The sequence below is a fragment of the Sinohyriopsis cumingii genome, chromosome 12, assembly GCF_028554795.1.
Source record: "Sinohyriopsis cumingii isolate HCF-2022 chromosome 12, ASM2855479v2, whole genome shotgun sequence".
NCBI classification, from domain to species: domain Eukaryota; kingdom Metazoa; phylum Mollusca; class Bivalvia; order Unionida; family Unionidae; genus Sinohyriopsis; species Sinohyriopsis cumingii.
This window is the reverse complement of record NC_142972.1, coordinates 40,652,332-40,674,072: the sequence shown is the minus strand read 5'-3', so window position 1 is coordinate 40,674,072 and position 21,741 is coordinate 40,652,332. Positions and strand designations below refer to the sequence as shown.

Sequence of the window (21,741 nt, the reverse complement as noted above, 5' to 3'; positions counted from 1 at the left end):
TTCGGCTATATCAGTAGCTATGGAAAACGACTCAGGATTTTTAAAATACAATAATAGATGTAATTCTCTATGAGATGATGACTCTATCTAGTGCTAGATATGCATATATAATAAAGCAACTCTTAGATTGTAATTTATCAACCATGTGAAGTGTGTGTGTGTGTGTGTGTGTGTGTGATTTGGATTTTGAACGTTGTTTTAACAATTATCCTGTCACATTGCTACGATGTATGCCGCGTGTCAGTTTATAGTGATATCTAGCACTGGGGAATCATGCCGTAGACGTAACCTACATTGAATGCTGTAGATTTTCACTAATAATCAACATACGGTCTTAACATCAAATGATGCATGAAAGGAAATAAGAACAATATAATTGTATTGCTGTTCTCCAATGTTGATACAAGACTCAAAGTATACATTTTACTTTAACCTCACACAAACACATACATACATACATACACAGAGAGAGAGAGAGAGAGAGAGAGAGAGAGAGTTGATTCAAAGATCGAGCTATTATTATTTCGTGTACATCATTCTGCCCAGTGCTTGAACGAAGACTTGGATGACGTAACGGCAGGTCTATGTGCACCTTCATCTACGAGGAGTATGAGTTTGTGAAAATAGTCGGTTCATTGGGCCTGTCATTTGAATATGTTTAAAATTATAGCGGTAAGTACAATCATAAATCATTGATATATTGTCATTTATGCAATCATACATGTTGATGCGTGAAATGGAGAGTAGACTCTGCATTGTTGGTTACTAATGCACAAGGACTCGTGTTGCTACTTACAGTACTATTTTAACAAACTACTGAGAACTAAATTGTAAGGAACAATACGTGCCCGTGGGACAGTGTGTAAATGTGGGTCACTGGCTTTTGCGCTACGGAAAAAATGAGGGTAGTGAGTGATTTGCATATATTTTAAACTTATCGTACATTCATGGAAAATCTTTACTAATGTATCTGTACTATCCATTTTTCGATTTTGATCCCCTCCCAATTTGTATAAACTAACAGGTAGATTATATCACTTTCTTGCGTGCGCGAGTAGCGAGTGGGTTTGTAATGTAGCGCGTCTTCCACCTGTTGAAGCGAAATATTTCAAACTGGAATACAGCCACTGTGGGTCGGACGAGGGGATGGGTGGGTGGGGGTGATTTTGTTTCGTATTTATCAAAAACTACTGCTTAATTATGAGAATAACATGTCTTCGTGTGTGTGTGTGTGTGTGTGTGTGTGTGTGTTCTGACCAGCCAGTAGGCTTACATGTAAGATTGAGATGGGGTTATGTGGTGAGGTTTTCATTGATTCCCCTTTGTGTGTGTGTGTGTGTGTATATATATATATATATATATATATATATATATATATATATATATATATATATATATATATATATAATGTATGCATGAAAAGACAAAAGTATGTACGCAATCGCCATTGGCCCCTCATTCCATCCTGACCGCTATGGATTTTTCTGTGGGTCATTGATACCCGAGTATTGATATCCGAGTATGATTATACTTAAATTAATTGCTGAACACAAAAATACAAATGATTCTGCTTCAGATATTGTTGCACATAGACTTACATGGGCGCCATGGTATAGACTTGTATCATCCTATAAGGCGATAGGCGCCCTTAGTTTAACATTTGGGTGCAACTATGGTCTCAAAATGGAAATCCGATATTAAATTTGTCCTGGTTTAACATGGAAACAGCATTTGTGGGTCAGCGGTGTTTATGGAATCTAACGGAAGAAATTCTGTTAAATGGGTCGACAGGTTTAACATGGAAATGGAATTAAGGGGTCAAAAGTGTCTACAGGTGCAAAGGTTTTAGCAGTCAAAAGTGTGTATGGGGAAAACTGTTTATAGTGACAGAGGAAAATCGAAATTTATGATTAATGTAGGCTATTTCTATGCTAAGAACTATACGGGGTCGTACGGAAAATGTAATGTTAACTTTTTTAGATACTATCCAACACACACTTTTCTGAGTCTTACCCAACACTCACTTTTTTATTACAATCAAACACACCACTTATACAATCCAGCACTCACTTTTATCATAATGCAACACACCACTTTTACAATCCAGTATACGTTTTTTTTTTTATTACAATCCAATACACCACATATATAATCCAGCACCCTCTTCTTAATTACTCTCCAAACACACATCTCTACCATCCAACGAAAAGGATAATGGCCTTCATATAGATGTATTTTCATGAAAACATACTATCACACAAGGGAGGTAAGATGTAAACGAAGGGAATAATATGACACACTTACATACAAAACATGCTATAGTACACATGGGCAGGAAGTATTTATAGAAACACTACTATACCCTTATATTCAAATACTGTCACAAGGGAAGGGGTAAAGGGTTTTTAGTTTGTCAGCAATAAAGACAAACAAACACATGAAATTGTTTAGGTTCAATCAAGTACACACATATGCTATCCAGCACCCACTTTTCGATTACTATCCAAACACACACCTTACAATCCAGCAACGACCTTTTGATTTATATACAAACACACCCCTTACAATCCAGCAGCTACTTTTGTTATTATTATCCAAACACACACCTTTTGATATTTGGACATTTATGTTGGTGTAGGGTCAGAGCTAATTGCCTATTGAAAAGTTGAAATCACCCACTGCATATGGTTGCCGCTTACTAGAAGGCCTAGCAAGCTTGAACACCGTTCCACCGTGACATTCTTGCATCAAATGGACAGGACGATGGTTTATTTTCTCAGATTCTGCACGTATAAAAGTTGTATGCCTTTAATAACAGACGACACGCAACTACAGCGTTGGAAACATTTAGCCTGGAACTCGCCATTTGCATTGATATTCACAAGACATGGATAGCTGTTAAACTAAATTTGATTAGTACATTGTACCCTGGAACAGCATTATATCGTAGTTCGAACCTTGCATCAAGGAAGTTTTACTAATGTGAGTTAACAGCACAGGCTGCGTAGAAAACCCAAGAATGACTGATTCCCGGCCTTTTTCGTTGTTAGATGACGATTTTGTTCTGCAAATACTGGCTGATGATAGCTATGTTGACAATTACTTGAACATTCTTTCACAATAATAGAGATAATGATTCATTTCAACATATTTATTTACTAAAAGGAAGTAGTGGCTAATGTTTACTGTCCATCGCATCATTCTTACTGATTGACCTAACTACACGAATAGTCTTTTCAGCCATTATGACCAAAGTGCACACAGTGGAATATTATCCAATAAAGACAGTAACAACAAAGACAGCTCCGATGGTCTAGTGGTTTGAGTGTCCGTCTCGGATGCGGGAGGTCGCGGATTCCAACCACGGCCGAGTCATACCAAAGACTTATAAAATGGTACTAGCAGCTACCTCGCTTGGCGTTCAGCATTAAGAGGTTAGTGTTAGGACTGGTCGGCCTGATGTCAGGATAATATGACTGGGTGGGACATCAGGCCCCGATAAAATGACTGGGTGGGACATCATGCCCCATGTCTGCGGCATCATGCCTCAGTGCTAGACATCACAATAAACTGCCACACTGAAGACATCGTAGCGATATGACAGAAAAATTGTTAAAGCTACGTTAAATATTCAAATCACACACACACACACACACACACACACACACAACAAATTACACAACCAATGGTTTAGTTCAACAGAGGTAACAATCGGTATGAGTTTCTTAAAATCAAAAAACGAAAAAAGAGTAGAAAACACACACACACACACACACACACACACACCAAAAAAACCCACCCACCCCAGATTTATAAATTGGTACATTTGATTTGACCAAAAAGAATCGTCTATTCTAACCGATTATTTCATATTTTTGTCTCACCAGATTCAGGACAGACATTCAGTGCAAGCCATTGCATAATTTAATATAGTATTGTCAAGCTGAAGATTATTTGTACTGTAACATTTTTCACCCCACTCTAAATATTAATCTGTTAATTTAACTATTCACGTTTTGAAGCTGACATTTTGTTTTGCTCTAAAACATTTTGAGATACACAGAGTGAAAATGCTCCAGTTTAGGGAGACAGTCTGTTCGGTGTAGCAAAGCATTTTTGGCAAAAAGTATGAAATCTCTACTGTATTGAGCGACGAGAGAGAGAGAGAGAGAGAGAGAGAGAGAGAGTTCTATTATTTTGCTGCATTATGGGACATAGAGAAATGAGCATTAGGTTACCTTTTATGAGTTTTTGAAGACCACGATAAATTCTCAGAAATGTTCATTGGTAATTTTCTTCATTCATCAGTTTCATAAAAGGGTAGTGTTACGTTGATTGGCGAATGTCTGCAGTAACATTTGCTGCAATTCCACCCCTACCTCCCAAACATTAAGATATACCATGGTTTGCAGTATATATATATATATATATATATATATATATATATAGAGAGAGAGAGAGAGAGAGAGAGAGAGAGAGATGAATAGGTTGCATCGAGTCAAGGAAATCCCCAAGGCAAGGGTTATAGTATTTGTCTGTCCACGAGACAAGTGCCTTATGTGGAGAAACTTAATGTAAACTGGGGACTGGAACTTCCTTATCTTTGGGCAAATCCCAACATCGATTATTTTTCTAACCCAATATTTTCCATTAAATCTAAAATACCCCATTCGCAATATAGTTCAGCATATAAAACACGTACAGTCTTCGTCAGTTAATATTATTTCTTCATATTTTTCTAAAGGTCATTCGGTCTTATAAATAATGTTTTCTGAAAATCGCAATAACCATATTTATAGAATCCACTATGTGTGTCATTTATACACCTCATCCTCAAACAGCAACATTTACATCTATTGTTATTGTAAGCATTGAAGCAAGAGGTCAAGAGTCACGCGTGCAGTTATTTTGAAATTAATACAAATAGTTTAATGAAGGCTGTGGCGTGACACGAGTAATCGAATACAGTTTATTTTTACGCGTTAGAAAATGACATAAAAACATCGGATATTTTTCAGGTGTTATGACATTTAATAGATGTTATATGAAATTAACACTAAATAATTCTTACTCGGATAACTTTCATCAGTTTGTTTTTACAGTAATGTGGTAAATAATGATACGATACTGGTGGATACACAATTGTAACGAAGAGTAGAATGTGGAACGATTGAACATACATGGAATTATGCATGGATAATTATAGATCTGTGTCACTATGGTGTATATGGCTTTCCTTTTCTTTGGAGGAGGTGAAACTGTGACTTATTTGTGTTTTAGCTGATAAAGATTGTAAAATCACCTCCGTGTTTAAAAGACCCTCCGAACACAGTGCCCAACTGATAAAGTTGTGCTGACATTAAGGTTCATGTTCTGTTTAGGAAAACTATTTTCTGTCCTGGAAATATAGCAGGTGCTGATTTTAGTAGTGCAAGGGTATGCTACAGGAAAAACTGCTTGTGGAATAATGTGTGAACAGATATGATATATTATTCCCTCTGACTGGCCGGTACATGATCTGTCATTTCTGATTGCATGTACATCTTTGATTTGATTGGGGCACAAGCGTGATGTTTGACAAAGTTATAAGAAAGCAGGTCTAACATAAAATACATTTCTCGTCGTTACAAGGTTTTCAGTATTTGTTGAGAGAACTAGGATTTGTGTTGCCAGTGATGTGTATAGCTTTTGTGTGTGTGACATTGTTTTATATTAGTTTCTGACATATATATTTTCTCACGCTCGAGTTTGTAATGCGTTTAGAAGCCAAAATCTGGCATGTTTGCTTTCAGAGCCGTTTTCTTCATTAGGGTATTAAACATTCTTGCCCCAACTGTTGCTCGTAAAAACCATTGCTCATTTGGCGCAGGTGCATTCACGCGAGTTACAGGGGCAAGGTAGAATGGATGGTCAGAGTCACAAAAATCATTGGGACATTTGTTGTAACACTCGTATATAGTTACAAGATACCTATTTTGAGAGAGGGGTTTATCATACATCCCTTGTGTTACATTTCTTCTCTTTCTTACGCACCATCCCCCCCCCCGTACTCGTCTTCGTTTGTCTTTGGTTAAACTCTAAATATTCTAGTTTAAGTTCACAATCTTGCGTTAAAGAGATATCTACTCCCTTGATGTTTCTGAGTTTTTCAGTCCCTTTCTCTGTACCCTATAGTTCAACGCATTGTTAAACCATAAAGTGTTTAATAAACTTGTTCTGGGGCCAAAAGCAGAGATTCAAACAATTTATTAATGTTATCATCACTGACGGCTTCGTTAATTTTGGGTTTGTTTCCTTTCGTTTTCTTCGTAATATCTCTTTGCTTACTTTTTAGTGTTATGTATATTTGGTTTAATTTATATTTGATTTAATTTAATTGTTTGTAAGTTTTAAAACCGTTTTATTTTTAATTTCATTACATGTCAAAGTAATGTAATTGTGTTTACTAGGAATTTGATATTTTCCAGAAATTAGTTTGACCTGACTGTTCAGTTGAAAACACCTAAAAAAATAGAACGTTGTATCTTTTTTCTGATCTAGTTCCTGGCCTTGATTGAGAATCAAGCAAACAACTTCTTTTTTAAATTGATTCTTAATGTGTGAATGATAACGTGAAATCGAGGCTGAACTGGAATACGTGACCTTAGACATGTAAACAGCTACTAAATAAGTTATGGAATGTGATCACGTGACCCTCATACGGGAATCTATTTTGCGCATTATTTGACTGTATAACCTTTGTTTATAGAGAAATTAGTTTAGTTTAGGCTTTTACCTTGGAAAAACACCGCAATATTATTTTCTGTGGTTCCCAAAAAATTTTAAACACATCAGCGCTATACTAACTACAGTATACATCATCGCCTTCCATTTTTGATTTTTCGTCGGGACTTTAACTTGAATTCATTAGAACATTTCATTACTAGGACTTCTAAAATTTAATTCGTGGATTATTCTTGGATTATTTTTGGATTTGATTCTTAAAACCTTAAGTTCTTATTTTTCATTTTTACATTCTTATCCAGGGAAATAAATTATTTGTTAAAGTTTTCAAAGCTTGTTGTTATCACTCTTTACTTTGCTACTGTTTATTAGAGTCTAAACACGTAACATAAGAAACTGGGGGCTCGTCAGGGATATTTGAATTTAGAGTAAATATTTCAGGAAACGTTGTATTTTGAAATTTGAATTCCCCTAGTTTTTTTAATCTTTTAATAATTCCAAATATTCTTTTACAATTTTGGAATCTTTAGTAAAATCGGCAAGCTTTCTCTAAAATGTCATCAAAAGTGGAAATCTTTCTTTCAAGTCCTACCCAGGACCAATTAGACCTTTAAAAAGAAAATTAATTAATTCAACTTGCCAGAAAATATGATCTTTCTGAGGTTAAGGCTTCCTTGGCGAAGTAGGAAATAAAAAATGTTGTGGTCCAGTATTTGGTAGAAAAGAAACTTTTGGATTAAAGTACTTTGGTTTCGATCAGTCTGTCTGTATCAGACTCTGACATAAAAGTAAAGGAATTATAATAAAATGCAAGATGGAATTGGAGTTAAGGAAGCTGGAACTTCATAAAGAAGAAAAAGAGAAAGAAAGACAAATGCAGTTAGCAGAAAGACAAATGCAGTTAGAATTTGAGAAAGAAGAGAGAGAGACAGGAAAGAGACAAAGACAAACAAATGCAGTTACAGTTTGAATAAAAGGAGAGAGAGAGAGACAGGAAAGAGAGAACGAAAAACAAATGCAATTGGAAGAAAGAGAGAAATAAAGACACGCAATTACAAAAAGCACAAATGCAAAAGGAAGAGAGAGAGAGAGAGAGAGAGAGAGAGAGAGAGAAAGAGAGGAAATATCAATTTAGAATAAAAGAAATGGAGCCTGCAAGTGAACAGCACATTCCTGCTTCAAATAAAAATTTACGTTTTGATGTTGCAAAGAATATTAGGTTAGCGCCCCCTTTTAGAGAAAAAGATGTAGAGAAATATTTTTCTTATTTTGAAAAAGTTGCTGAAAATTTGAAATGGCGAAGGGAGCATTGGACTCAATTATTACTATGTGTACTTATTGGTAAAGCTAGTGATATTTACCGTTCACTGTCAGTTCACCAAAGTGGTGACTATGATGTGGTTAAGGAATGCATTTTAACGGGTTAGGAGTTAGTCCCTGAAGCTTATCGGCAAAAAATCGGAAACTATGAAAAAGAAGCTGGACAAATTCGTGTCGAATTTGCTAGAGAAAAAGAGCAGTTATTTGATAGATGGTGCTTAGCCAAGAAAATGGAACAAGATTATGAAAGTCTCAGAAAACTTGTATTACTTGAAGAGATTAAGAACTGTGTCCATAGTGACATTAAGACCTATTTTGACGAGCAGAAGATCGAAACCTTGGAAAATTCTGCTCGTGCTGCCGATGAGTATTCTTTAACTCATAAATTTCCTTTTGTAAATAAGACTTCCACTCATTAGTCTTCTGGCAGAAAAGTATTTCAGCCTAATACAGTCCCTTCTAAATCTAAAACTGGCACAACTTCTAATAATCAAGCTTCAGATCAGCTTCATCAAAAATCCTTGTCTCTTCCAACGTGTACCTGTTGTAAGAAGAAAGCACACGTTATTTTTGATTGCCTCAAAGTGAAAAATAGACATCAGAATCAGGACAGACCTATACCAAATGCTCTTATTTCTAAGAGGTGATTGTCACGGTCATGTATTGAAAGTAATACATTTGTTGGGTCTAATAAACCCCAGTCTGATTTTATTATAATTATGCACCGTTCATATCGAAGGTCTATGTATCACTTTTGAGTGATTTCGCCAATTCTATCCCTATTAAAATTTTAAGGGACACAGGAGCTTCTCAGAGTCTTTTATTGTCAGGTAATTTGCTTTATCTGAGAAGTCTTCTTCTAATAAGTTTTCTTATTCAGAGATTAGAATCCGGCTTTGTTAATGTTCATCTCCGTTGTGTAAATTTGTCATCAGACTTAGTCTTAGGACCAGTGACAGTCTGAACAGTGTAGCTTTACCCATTGAGGGCATTCATTTATTGCTAGGCAACGACCTAGCTAGAGAAAAGGTTGTGGGTAATCCACTTGTAGCTGACAAGCCTTATTTGGATCAGAAATTCGATCCATTTGAAAAAGAATTCCCTGATTTATTCCCAGCTTATGCAGTTACCAGAGCTATGGCACAGAAAGCTCTTGAGAATGATGTTGATAAGGAAAGTATTCTTTTAGCTGACACATGTATTGGTCAGGCTTTTGATGAAGTCACTTTCACTCCTTGTTTAGATCAATCAGAAGGTATTGATCACAGTGATCCTCTTTTAACTACTCATTCTCTTTATTCTAATCATGGTGACAAACGACAATCAATTGTCGTCGAACAGAAAAATGATCTAGAGATCTCCTGTTTGTTTCAAAGGGCCATTAGTGAAACTGAAGCCACTGAAGTACCTGTCTGTTATTTCATTAAATATGGAATTCGTATGAGAAAATGAAGACCTCCTGAGGTACCTGCTGATGACTAGTGGTCAGTAAACTATCAAATTGTAGTTCCAAAACCTTACAGAAGGAAATACTTACTCACCCATGAAACTCTTTCGGCTGGACATTTAGGGATCAATAAAACTTATCATAAGATCTTAACTCACTATATTGGCCAAAAATCAAAAGTGATGTTGTTAAATACTGTAGATCTTGTCATACTTGTCAAATGGTAGGAAAACCTAATCAGAATTTATCTAAGGCTCATCTACAATCTATTCCTGCCCTTGACGAACCATTTAGTCGAATTATGGTAGAGTGTGTTGGTCCCTTACCTAAGGCCAAGTCGGGTAACCAATACCTGTTGACCATTATATGTGCGTCAACAATGTTTCCAGAGGTAATTCCTTTGATTAATATTAAATCTAAAACAATAGTAAAAGCTTTGATAAAGTTTTTTTTTAAAACTTAATTTGGTCTTCCCAAATCTGTCCGGTCTGATCAAGGCTCATATTTCATGTCTGGAATTTTCTAGCAAGTTACGTGCGAATTAGGCATCCAACAATTCACATCTTCTGCCTAGCACCTTGAGGGCCAAGGGGCATTAGAAAGATTTCATCAGACTTTGAAAAATATGATTTGATCATATTGTTTTTTAAGGGTAATGATTGGTATACAGGCATTCATTTACTATTGTTTGCTGTTAGGGATTGTGTTCAAGAATTTTTAGACCTCGGTCCCTTGGAATTGGTATTTGGACACACGGTGCGTGGACCGTCGAGGTTGTTGAAAGAGAAACTTCTTTCTAATGAAGATACTTAAATTAATCTTCTTGATTATGTTTCCAAGTTTAAGTATAAGTTGTCAAAGGCTTGTGAGGTCTGCACTCTACTCAATCAAAACTGAAGTCAAGATATGATAAAAACTCGAAGGAAAGGAGCTTTCAGTCTGTGATAGAGTCCTGGCTCTCTTGCCAGTACCACAAAATCTTATTCAGGCCAAGTATTATGGTCTCTACACAGTTGACAGGAAAGTAAATTATTTAAATTACATCAAAAATACTCCTGGGAGGCGTGTATAAAAACAACTTTGCCACATAAACATGCTAAAGGAGTTTATTAAAAGAGACAGCCAGATTAAATGTGCGATTAATTTAGTTATACCTGTCCCACTCAGTGAAGATCTAAGTGAAGGAATATCATCGGATTCTACTGATCTTGGAGTGATAAATCTTCGGAATTCAGATATTACGAAAGATCTGGACCAGAAACGTTCACATTTCAACAGCAAGAAAGAAATGAACTTAAACGGTTATTATTTGAATATGAGCACTTATTTCCAGATCTTCCCACAAGAACGAAAAAAAAATGTCAATGACGTTGAAATTTTAAATTCCAAACCTGTGAAACAAGGCCCGTACATGATGAACCCTATCTAACAGGTATACTTGGAAAAAAGATATTCAGTATTTGTTTCAGAATGATTTTATAGAGCCGAATAAAAGGGACTGGAGTTCACCGTGCATACATATTACAAAAGCAGATTAAAATTTCCGTATGTGCACTGATTATAGAATGGTGAATAGTGTGAGAAAAACAGCCTCATTTCCATTACCAAGAACCGATGACTGTATTGATAAGATCGGAAATGCCAAGTATGTCACCGAATGAGACCTTCTGAAAGGAATTTGGCAAATTCCACTAACGGAAAGAGCAAAGGGAAGTTCGGTATTCGTGACTCCAGATGGACTTTTATCAATATAAAGTAATGCCGTTTGGGATGAATGGGCCGCCAATTACTTTTCAACGGCTCATGAATATGATTACCTCTGGTCTAGACAATTTATATAATTTATAAGAGTTTTTTAACCTCATATATCATTAATCTATGATAAATAGAATGCTTCGTCATATAAATCTTTCTTTTTCTTTATGGGGGAAGTGTTATGTTAATTTGATTTAATTTATATTTGATTTAATTTAATTGTTTGTAAGTTTAAAATCTTTTTATTTTTAATTTCATTACATGTCAAAGTAATGTAATTTTATTTACTAGGAATTTGATACTTTCCAGAAATTAGTTTGACCTGACTGTTCAGTTGAAAGCACCTAAAAATAGAACTTTGTATCTTTTTTTCTGACCTAGCTCTTGTCCATGATTGAGAATCCAGTAAACAACTTTTTTTTAAAAAAAAATTCATTCTTAATGTGTGAATGATAATAGTTAAATCGAGGTTGTACTAGAATACGTGGCGTTAGACATGTAAATAGCTTCTAAACTGTTCTGGAATGTGATCACGTGATCCTAATACGGGTATCTTTTTTGAACATTTTTCACTGTATAACCTTTGTTTATAGAGAAATTAGTTTAGTTTGGACTTTTAACTTGAACACTGGAAAGTGTTACGTTGTGACCAGTTTGGAGTTACATTTTAATTTTTATTCAAATTATTTGGATTCTAAAAGATTAATTCTTTTTCCTGGAAATATTTGAGTGCTCATACAGAATTCTTAGAAAAAGACATTTATTTATTCGGAACTGAAACACCGGAATATTATTTTCCGTGGTTCCCAAAGAACTGTAATCACATCAGGGGTATAATGACTACAGTATACGTCATCGACTTTCATTTTGGATATTTCGTCGGGACTCTACTTTGAACTCATTATAACATTTCATTACTAGGACTTCTAAAATTTAATTTGTTGATTATTCTTGGATTATTTTTGGATTTGATTCTTAAAACCGTAAGTTCTTATTTTCTTTTTCATTTTTACATTTCCCCCCCCCCCGGGAAATATATTATTTGTTAATTTTTTTCAAAGATTGTTGTTTTCACTCTTTTGCTTCTGTTTATTAGAGCCGAAACACGTAACATAAGATTAGGGCCTTTCTTCTTCGGTAAAATTAAGGGCCATAAACCAAGCTGAAATTGTATCTGAGTCGTCTCAGGAACCATTCAAAACTTCCCATTATAACTATCACAAATAATGACAAATATGTCATGTAGCTATGGGTACCAAATAGTTACACACACACACACACACACACACACACACACACACACACACTTTTTGTATAACGTGTTATCTACGTTGGAGCGGCCTTAAATAGCTTTATGAGTGGATTTTGTTTTATTTTATAACATACATGTACTTATAGTTTTAAAGCACTGCGAATCCGAGTCTTGTTCGTTAGATCACGAGTTGTGGGTAATCAGTTATTTAATTCGTTCATTAACTCATTCACAAAGTGATTCCATTTGAACACAGCGGAATTACCTTAAGTGTTTTAAGCATCATTTTATTGCTCATACGTTATTCTTTAAATTTCGATTTTTCAATTTTTGTATCTATTATATATATATATATATATATATATATATATATATATATATATATATATATATATATATATATATATATATATATATCCATTTTACCTCCGTGTTGTTGGCTCATATTCACTTTTGTCATTCTGACGAATGGAAAGAAAGAATCTTGTCGAAGTCAGGTGCTTGTACTTCGTGTATGGGGCGTCTCTTTGTTTCTGTCCAGCTATTCTTCTTGAAGCTTTATATGTCCCAATGTTTTAATTTGGTATTCACATTTTCATGCTCTAAAAAAGAAGTTGCAACAAATTTTTATCCACTCCTGTAAATCTGCTTTCTGTCACCTTTTCATATTTTTTCTTTCCGGTCCTGATTTTCTTGTGTTCTCAGAAGAAAGTTACCTGGGATTGAGACACAGATATTTCATTTGTTTCTCAATCATCGAGAAGAAGAGAAAAGTGTTCAGTTTCATGCTTTGGTGAGTTTTGGCAAATTATTAGTTGTTTTAGCAACATGTTGGAACGTTCCATCGTCCCAAAAATGTACTCTACAATTTTGCTAAGCTAGGTTTCAAAGTCCAGCTGTTCCCTTGATTTTATTCCATTTTAATTTGTCTTATCTCTGTCGTTGTTTTTATCTTTTTTTTAAGTTCACTGTTTGTCATCTCAAAGGTATTTTGATAAATTTCTGAAGTGTCTGTGTTTATTTGATTTTAAAACAACTCTATCTAGCTAAGCGGAATACTATAATAATTGCATCACTTAATAAAATGTAGTTGTAAACGCGTAAATATGATGACTGCGACAATAGTGCTGAGTCAACCAGATCGAGATAAGAAAAGTTAGGATAGCATAAAAGCAACAGTTCTCTGTTGCATGGATGTAATATATATATATATATATATATATATATATATATATATATATATATATATATATATATATATATATATATATATATATAATCTGCGTTTCAGTTTGGACCGAGACAAGGGAATCCTAGTCAAGGGGTTACATTATTCGTCTCCCAACGACGCTTGCCGAGGGGGGAGATATATAATGTAACCCCGCGACGGAGATTTCATTGTCTCGGTGCAAATCCCAACGTATATTCTTTTTCTCACCCAGTAATTTCCTTTAAAGTAATAAATAACTTTTCACTTGTACAGTTATAGTTCACGAGCAAATGTTTACATGCGGTGCCTTAATACAAATATGTTAATAAGGACTGTGGTGTGACCATGTCATCCGAAGTACAGTTTTTATACGTGAGGCAAAAATATAAAAACCTAAAACGTTGCATAGTATTGAGGTATTTTCACATTTAATATATGGATGTTATGAAATTAATAATAAATAACTAATATTTATTGCAAGAAAATGTTTCATTTTCATCAGTTTAGAATTTACAAAATTGTAAATAATGGAACGATACTGGTCCCACACCTATGTTGTAGTGTATAGGCTATTACTATAACGAAATGTTAGATGTAGCATGAGTGTCCATGCTTGGGCTATTCACGGGTAATTAGTGATCTGTTTCAATATCGTATATAACTCTAATTTTCTGTGGAGGAGGTGAAAGTGGCTGTGACATGTGTTGTCCTTAATATTGATTGTAAAAGTACCCCGTTTATAAAAGACCATCCAAATACGGGCCCTAGCGGATAACTATGTGCGAAACTTTCAAATTCTTGGATTCTTTGAAAATATATTTTTTTGGTCTTGGAAATATGGCAAGTGCTACAGTGAAACTTGCTTATGGATTAATGTGTTGACGGATAAATGATTCCTTTTGGCTGGTAAGTGCATTGTTTGTCATTAAATATTGAAGGTATATTTTTTTTCAACTGGGGCACAATGGATATGCTTAAGAAAATTAGAATAAAGCATGTTTGACAACACATTTCTGGCTGTTACTAAGTTTTCCGTAGTTGTTAGAGAGAGTTGGGAGGCTATGAAGTGTATAGGTCTATAGTCTGTGTGCGTGGATCATTGTTTTCTGTCATAGTTCATTTCACACAGCATTGAGAATTTTATCCTATCTGTAGCACAATCAATTTTCAGGTCAGCGTCATTAAATGTAGCTAACAGTATATAATTTGTTTCACACGAAGTATTTAAAACTAGTTATGTAGCTTTAGCTACATTTAATGACACTGGTCTGAAAAGGTACTGAGCTATCCCTGCATATAGGATACAGTTGACCATGCTGTGTCGAACGAACTAGCATAATACCAAAAAGCTTGACATCATATGTTTGTTTATCTTTGCCTTGCTCGAAATATTTTTGTATGGTGTGTTCTCAAAGATGGATTGACCTTAAGTTACTATGTTTTTGTTATATATTTGTTGTTGTTTGATTTTAGAATAACAACGTCAGGTACAGCTAGGGGAACAAGAGTTTCTTTTTTTAATAATAGTTCTGAGTCGACTGGTCTGAGATAACTAGATTGAGATAAGAAAAGTAAGTTTAGCAAAAAAGCTAGATTAGATTTCTCTGTCGCATTGGATATATATATATATATATATATATATATATATATATATATATATATATATATATATATATATATATATATATATATATATATATATATATATATAACGGTCACTTTGCAGATTGTTTGCACTTGGCGTTAGAAAAAACTATTGATTTCTAGCTGAGAATTGTCGAAGATAAAAATCAATTTAACTGAATGAATAAGAAATGTTTTCCGCGCAATAACTAGATTACTCAACGATCTAAAATTACGAAGCTTGGATTATTGGTTGCTCATAGGGTAAGGAAGAAACTTATTTTGGGGTTTAATGTCACAGGTCAAATGTCTAGGTCCCGCAAGGTCTCGCAAAATAAACCCCTAAATCATCTGAATTTTGCGGGTTTTATATTTGCTTGTATTTGGAGCAAGGAAGAACACTGATTTCGACTACATATGAGGAAAGGTCAAGGTCAATATGACTGAAAGAATAACAATAATTTCTGCGCAATAATGTTTGTTCTAGATAAAAGAACTGACGCAAACTTTGTGGAAATGTTTCACTTGCTCAATGGTAGAACCCTGTCGACTTAAGAACAAAAGTTCGACAGGTTAAGGTGATTCTGAATGAAAGAGGAAATATGGTTTCTAGACAAAACTTTCCGTTTCATATCTGTATAAGTATTAAACATAGGTTGGGCGTACGTAAAAATAAGAAAGTGATAAATGGCGCATCTTTTAGTACCTTTATATTAACGAGATTAGTGTCACCTACACGTTATACGAAATTGCACTTAGGTGACAGTGCGAATTGGCACACTCGTTGGACAATGGGAATTCCACGTTAAAAGGTTCATAGGTCTAATATTAACGTGGCATTTGATGGATAAGGGAAAATTAACATTAGCGTGGCACTGTGGAGAGAAATTTAATATTACGTCTTCATAACGCTTTTTTTAAAGAAGAAAATAGTGGTGCTATGCTGCCAAAGGGAAATGTAATGTTAAAAGCGTTCGTATACATATCATGAGATGATACTATATGGACAAAGAGACAATTTATGGACTGAGTTAAGCTTGTTTATATATGTAAGCACTCATACCCGTTGACTAGCAAGTGTAGGTGTTGTTTTGACTTTGCATTTCCCCTTAGTAAGTTTCAGATATTATTCGCCTATCTGTGTTTTGGTCAGAAGTAGTGAGTGAGTGTCAGTCGATGCGTTAGCAGTGGTCAGTCAGAGAGCGTGTTGGTTAGTATATAGAGTTTTAACATTACATATCCTGTTTTCCCTTTAGCATTTAGTGCATTTAGTTGATACTCTTTCAACATTACCATTACCCCTGTCCTCAGACAGTTCCATCATGATAAACATACGGACATTTTTAAAGCACATTTTACGTTCTCCCCATAAATTTTCCCTTTTCCCAATAGTAACACCTGTTGATAAATCCCCTGACGATTCTTAAGATTACATTTTCTTGTTCCCATGGTGCCATTTTTCAAAACAACTTTTTGGAGAGGTAGTGTTAACCCCCACCCCCACCCCAGTCCCCGCTGTGCAATGCTAATATTAATTTTCGTTTGTGCATCAGTTGCCACATTAATGTTAATCCTATGAACTTGTTATTATTGAATTCACATTGTTTCACACGTGCCACATTTCAAGATGATGGTAATGTTAATCCTTATTGTCCCCCAAGTGCCATATATTACTACTAATGTATAATGTGTGCATGACCCCACCCTTGTTGTTGTTAGGAAAGGAACTACTAGATGCCTCATTCAACACTTTCTTTTGTCTAGCTGATTCCCGTTGCTGTTACGAATGTCTGAAGGGCAGCGTGGATGGCCGTTAAAATATGGCAAGTGCACGATGTAAAGTGTGTTTTTTAAGCGGTTAGGTTTTAAAGATTGTTTTGGATGTCAGATTTTAAAGAATTAAGGATAAGTGCATCTTCGAATGCAAAAGCAATAAAACGTTTGTGTCGTAATTTTGTTCAAAATGACTGTTTTACTCACATACTCTCTCTCTCACACACACACATGACATACAAGTGGTCTTAATTGGGAGATGGTCTTATTTCAAAACGTGTGTATGTGACTAGATTTAAGCCTTATTTACTTAGCCAAATTTTCACTATGGAGATAACCCAATCCGTGCACTGATATCGCACGAAAAACGGATTTCCATGGGTCATGAAACCAGATTGCGCATACCAATGACAAGACACAAAGCATCCCAAATTGGTGTTATCCCTGATCAATATGTTGAAGAATGTATATTCCTGCTTCAAATAGATTAACTGAATCACTTTTTATGCCAGTCTACAACTATTTATTTTACTTGATGTATTTCTAACCAAACAAGAAACTCATAGCAGAGACTTTAGGCTTTTCGAAAATCCGATGCTTTTCTATATATATTTTGTTGAAAATATACCGATCTTTCGCTATGATAGTGCTTGACGTAATTTTCATAACCACACCGAAGTCAGCATTTTCAAGAATACAAGGCGTAAAAGAAAGAGCTTTTATGTGTCCAAAATAATAACTATAGGAATAAGTCTCGAAATTTTTAAGGACATTGACAGGAACGAAACTTAAAATATGTTGAACGTTAAACTAGAATAACGTTCCTATGAGGTCAAGCTAATTATTTTTGGAAATATTATAGAATATTCAAAATATTTCTTACGCAACTTCAAAATATGTTCGTTTTTTTTTGTTGTTATAGCTTTGAGATTGTGGTGTATTTTGTTATGGTTTTGTGATTGTGGTGTATTAAATGTTAAACATTTTCAGCTGATAAGTTAGATTAAAATGAAATTTGTATGCTTTAAGAAATACTTCATTCTAATTTTTATATTAGAAACGTAAAATTTACGAACGTTTTGTCAGTTATTCAAAATAGCAGATCGGATATTCTGTGTCCAGTCAAAATGCCCAGAAGACGTTTCAAATTATTTTTCTTGCGCTTGTCTGACGTAATAAATTATGTGTTCATTTGCGATTTAATCATCTTCATTGTTTTGTATTATCTGTTTTACCAGCAGTTTAAGTCCAAGGTTTTCAGTGCATAATATAAAGAGACTTGCAAGTAATAAATTCCATCGGCAGTTTGCCTTTATATTAAATTTGTCAGTATACTTATTGATTTCTTTGAAAATGATGTTTGAAATAATATTTTAGATATGAAAATGTATCAGAGGAAATCCAACTGTGTGATACTGCTCATCATAACTAATACAAAAATTAAATTATTTTAGACTATCTTCTATGTAGTCATCTTGAGGAATATGAAGGTATTTCACCACTTAAATGAAATATACCTTTCTCTGCAGATGTAAAGAAATCATATGACAGGTGATGAGAATCTACAGTGTGAATTAAAAAGGAAAAAGAAAGAAACGTGAGTATTAGAAATAAATCATTGCATAATAATAATAAAATAATAATAATAATAATAATAATATTATTATTATTATTATTAATATTATTGATGATTATTATGATAATTACGATTGTTTAAAATAGAAAATTGGTTGACATTCAATGTATTTTCTCTATCTATCACACTGTCACCGCGTTACAGTTTGTTGCTGGCTAGCTACTTCCATGTTTGATCCTGATGAAAGGCATGCATATGATCTGTTTGGTATGATTATTTAAACATGTACTCTGTCAGCCTTTTTTTTATAAGTGACGCCTATATTCATAGCGCAGTCGTTCGCAGGCTGAACACTCTAAATGTGTCATTAAACCGATGGGGTCTAATGATGCAGTGCCATTCGCCGCCACGTACATAAGTTGAAATATACTCTTGCTGTGATAACCTGATATCTTGTCTTCGTTGATCTGTTGTTCCTTTCAGATCATTTAAAAAAATTTACAATGGTAAAATTGACATACCAAAATAATGTAAGAAACTGAGTCGTCCCTACCTCAGACACTCACAAGCTTAAGACGATCCCATCAATTATCTCGAACAGATGCCAGACCATTTGCAGATAGTTTTGCATCTGGAATATCACAATGCAGATGGAGTATATCAGTGGAAAAATGCAGTATACATTTCAAAGAAATATTCAAGTGTTATGCTCATTCTTGTACTATTTACGTTAAATTTCTTATAAACAAAAACAAATCAAGATATCTTACAACGTTTATATCTCCTAAGTTCTTAAGATATCTTCTACATTTTAAAGAACACTGTAAAGTATATAAGATATCTGATGAATAGGGTTAATTCAGAAGTCTCATACATTTTTATTATATCTTTAAAAGTTACAATTCACAATACATATTAATTAAAACTGAATATATGATATCTTATAAAGTATAAAGTATATCTTAAAAGTTATAAGATATCTTCAGTAGTTTATCAGAACGTTTTAGTGAAAAGTAGCCTTCGCCTCAGAGAGATCATACTGTCTGGCAGGCTGGAGTAATTCATCCTTTTTCAAGAAATATATTCTTTCCTGGGTAGGATTTTTTATATAAGAAAACGTTCACCCCTTTCGATAACATTGTGAAAGCTTTTTTGTTTCACTATAGATTTCTCAGATATCTGAAATAATACCGGTAACTTTGAAACTTCCGTACAAAGTGAATTTAAATTTAAAAAACAAAGTTTTCTGTAAAATTTTAAAGAAATCCGTATCACTTGGACGAGACTTCAGTTTTCTGTTACGACTCTTTGGTCTTAAACTAAGTAACAGAAAAGAGGGAAAACCAGCAAGCTTTGTAAAATTCAACAAATAAGATATTTCCCTAGAATTCAAAGTGAAAATTTAAAAAGAACTTACAGTATTGTTAATTAAATCCCAAATAGTCCTTAAAGCAATATAAGTCCAAATGTAACAAAGTTCTCATTAAATCACAGTCGTATTCCAATTAAATGCCAATATTGAATGTATTGATGCTCTTGTAGTCTCGAACGTCTTAATGTACCAACAGCCAGGAGTGTGGCGATGTGCTAAGAGTCGTTTGATGTATCACAGTATTAAAACCCAAAATGTTCTTGTCTGAATACACTGTAATTCCAAATTAATATTTCCGAACAAGGATCTTATTGACGAGCACTTTGTATTTCCAGTAAATACTAATTTGAATAAATAATTTCAAACTAATGCAATTCTGAACACAACAATAAAACCGATTCTCCTTCAAGATGTTAAGGCAAGAATGAGTAATTTCTTAAGTAAACAATATTATATTAAAAGCTGAGACAAAAAATAGAACCAGGATGAGGGTCAAAAGATCATTTCTAGAACATTCTGAGTTGTCAACAAGGCAGGCCTATTACTAAAATGATAATAAAGAACCCGGCAAACATCAGATACAACAGGTTTTTCCCTGGGGAATTCCACTGACATAGACTCAAAATAAGATAAACACGTTTTCTTCCATTGATAATGATTCTAATATTTAATCTATTCTTGCAGAGAAATATTAGTTTTGTATTTTATTATTTACAAAATCAATGCCCCTAGTCAGATACACAATGAACTTGACTTTGGACAAGGTCAAGTACAACATACAATTGCATAGAACAAATAAAGAAGCCAACAATTAATACCAATTAAATATACACAACAAACGTGCATCATTTTGTATAATGTGTTTTAACACGGGAAAGTTGCAAAAATATTGAAGGAATTAGGACATATCTTGTGAACATTAAATTGTATGTATGTATGTATGTATGATGTATGTATGTATGTATGTATGCATGGATGCATGCATGTATAACAGTACCTCAGAACAATAATGACTAGATGGTGCCATTTCAAAAGCTTTTGAAATATAAAAATGAAGAATTACACAAAAATGTTAGAAAAATTGATCATTCGAAATAAATGATAACGATCTTGAAATACCTGAAAGAGGTATCTACTGTGAAAGAAAAAGGTCAAATGTGGATATATGAGCTAAATGCCACTGTCACGTGACTGCACTCTATATCAGGAGCATGAATCCTTGCAGAAGGTACAATATCTTATCCCACTGGTCTCACTGCAAGAAATGGTGTTAATCTACCAAACAGTGCAGTATGTGGTCACACCGCAACAAACAGTGCTAAATCACTAAATAGTGCAACACGTGGTCTCACTGTAACAATTAGTGCTAAGCCACTATATAGTGCAACAAGTGGTCTCACTAACAAATAGTGCTAAGTCACTAAATAGTGCAACAAGTGGTCTCACTGTAACAAAAAAGGCTGTCACTAAATAGTGCAGCAAGTGGTCTCACTGCAACAAATGATGATGTCACTAAATAGTGCAACAAGTGATCTCACTGTAACAAAGAGTGCTAAACCACTAGTGCTAAGTTCTAGTGTATTTTTGTAAAAAAATAATTAAAAAAACACTTAATACTCACTTTATCTTCATTTCTTGTCTGTATGACGATTTTAAATGAAAACAACAAAATGGCCGGAATCTCTTTCAG

The 21,741-nt window shown here is 34.2% G+C and overlaps 1 protein-coding gene across 5 annotated transcripts in view; it reads left to right on the top strand.

Moving 5' to 3' along the window:
* The first annotated feature begins 551 nt into the window (after positions 1-551).
* Positions 552-21,741, top strand: part of LOC149786312 (uncharacterized) — a 29,338-nt gene continuing 8,148 nt past the window's right edge. Inside the window, exons 1-4 of one of the 5 annotated variants that reach the window (XM_089976703.1) lie at positions 556-672; positions 13,203-13,290; positions 17,095-17,153; positions 18,633-18,700. The gene's annotated coding sequence lies outside the window, so the exon portion shown is untranslated. Of the gene's footprint in view, positions 673-13,178; positions 13,291-17,094; positions 17,154-18,632; positions 18,701-21,741 lie in introns of those variants that run through there. The other 4 variants (XM_089976705.1, XM_089976704.1, XM_089976700.1 and 1 more) reach the window with 4 other exon arrangements.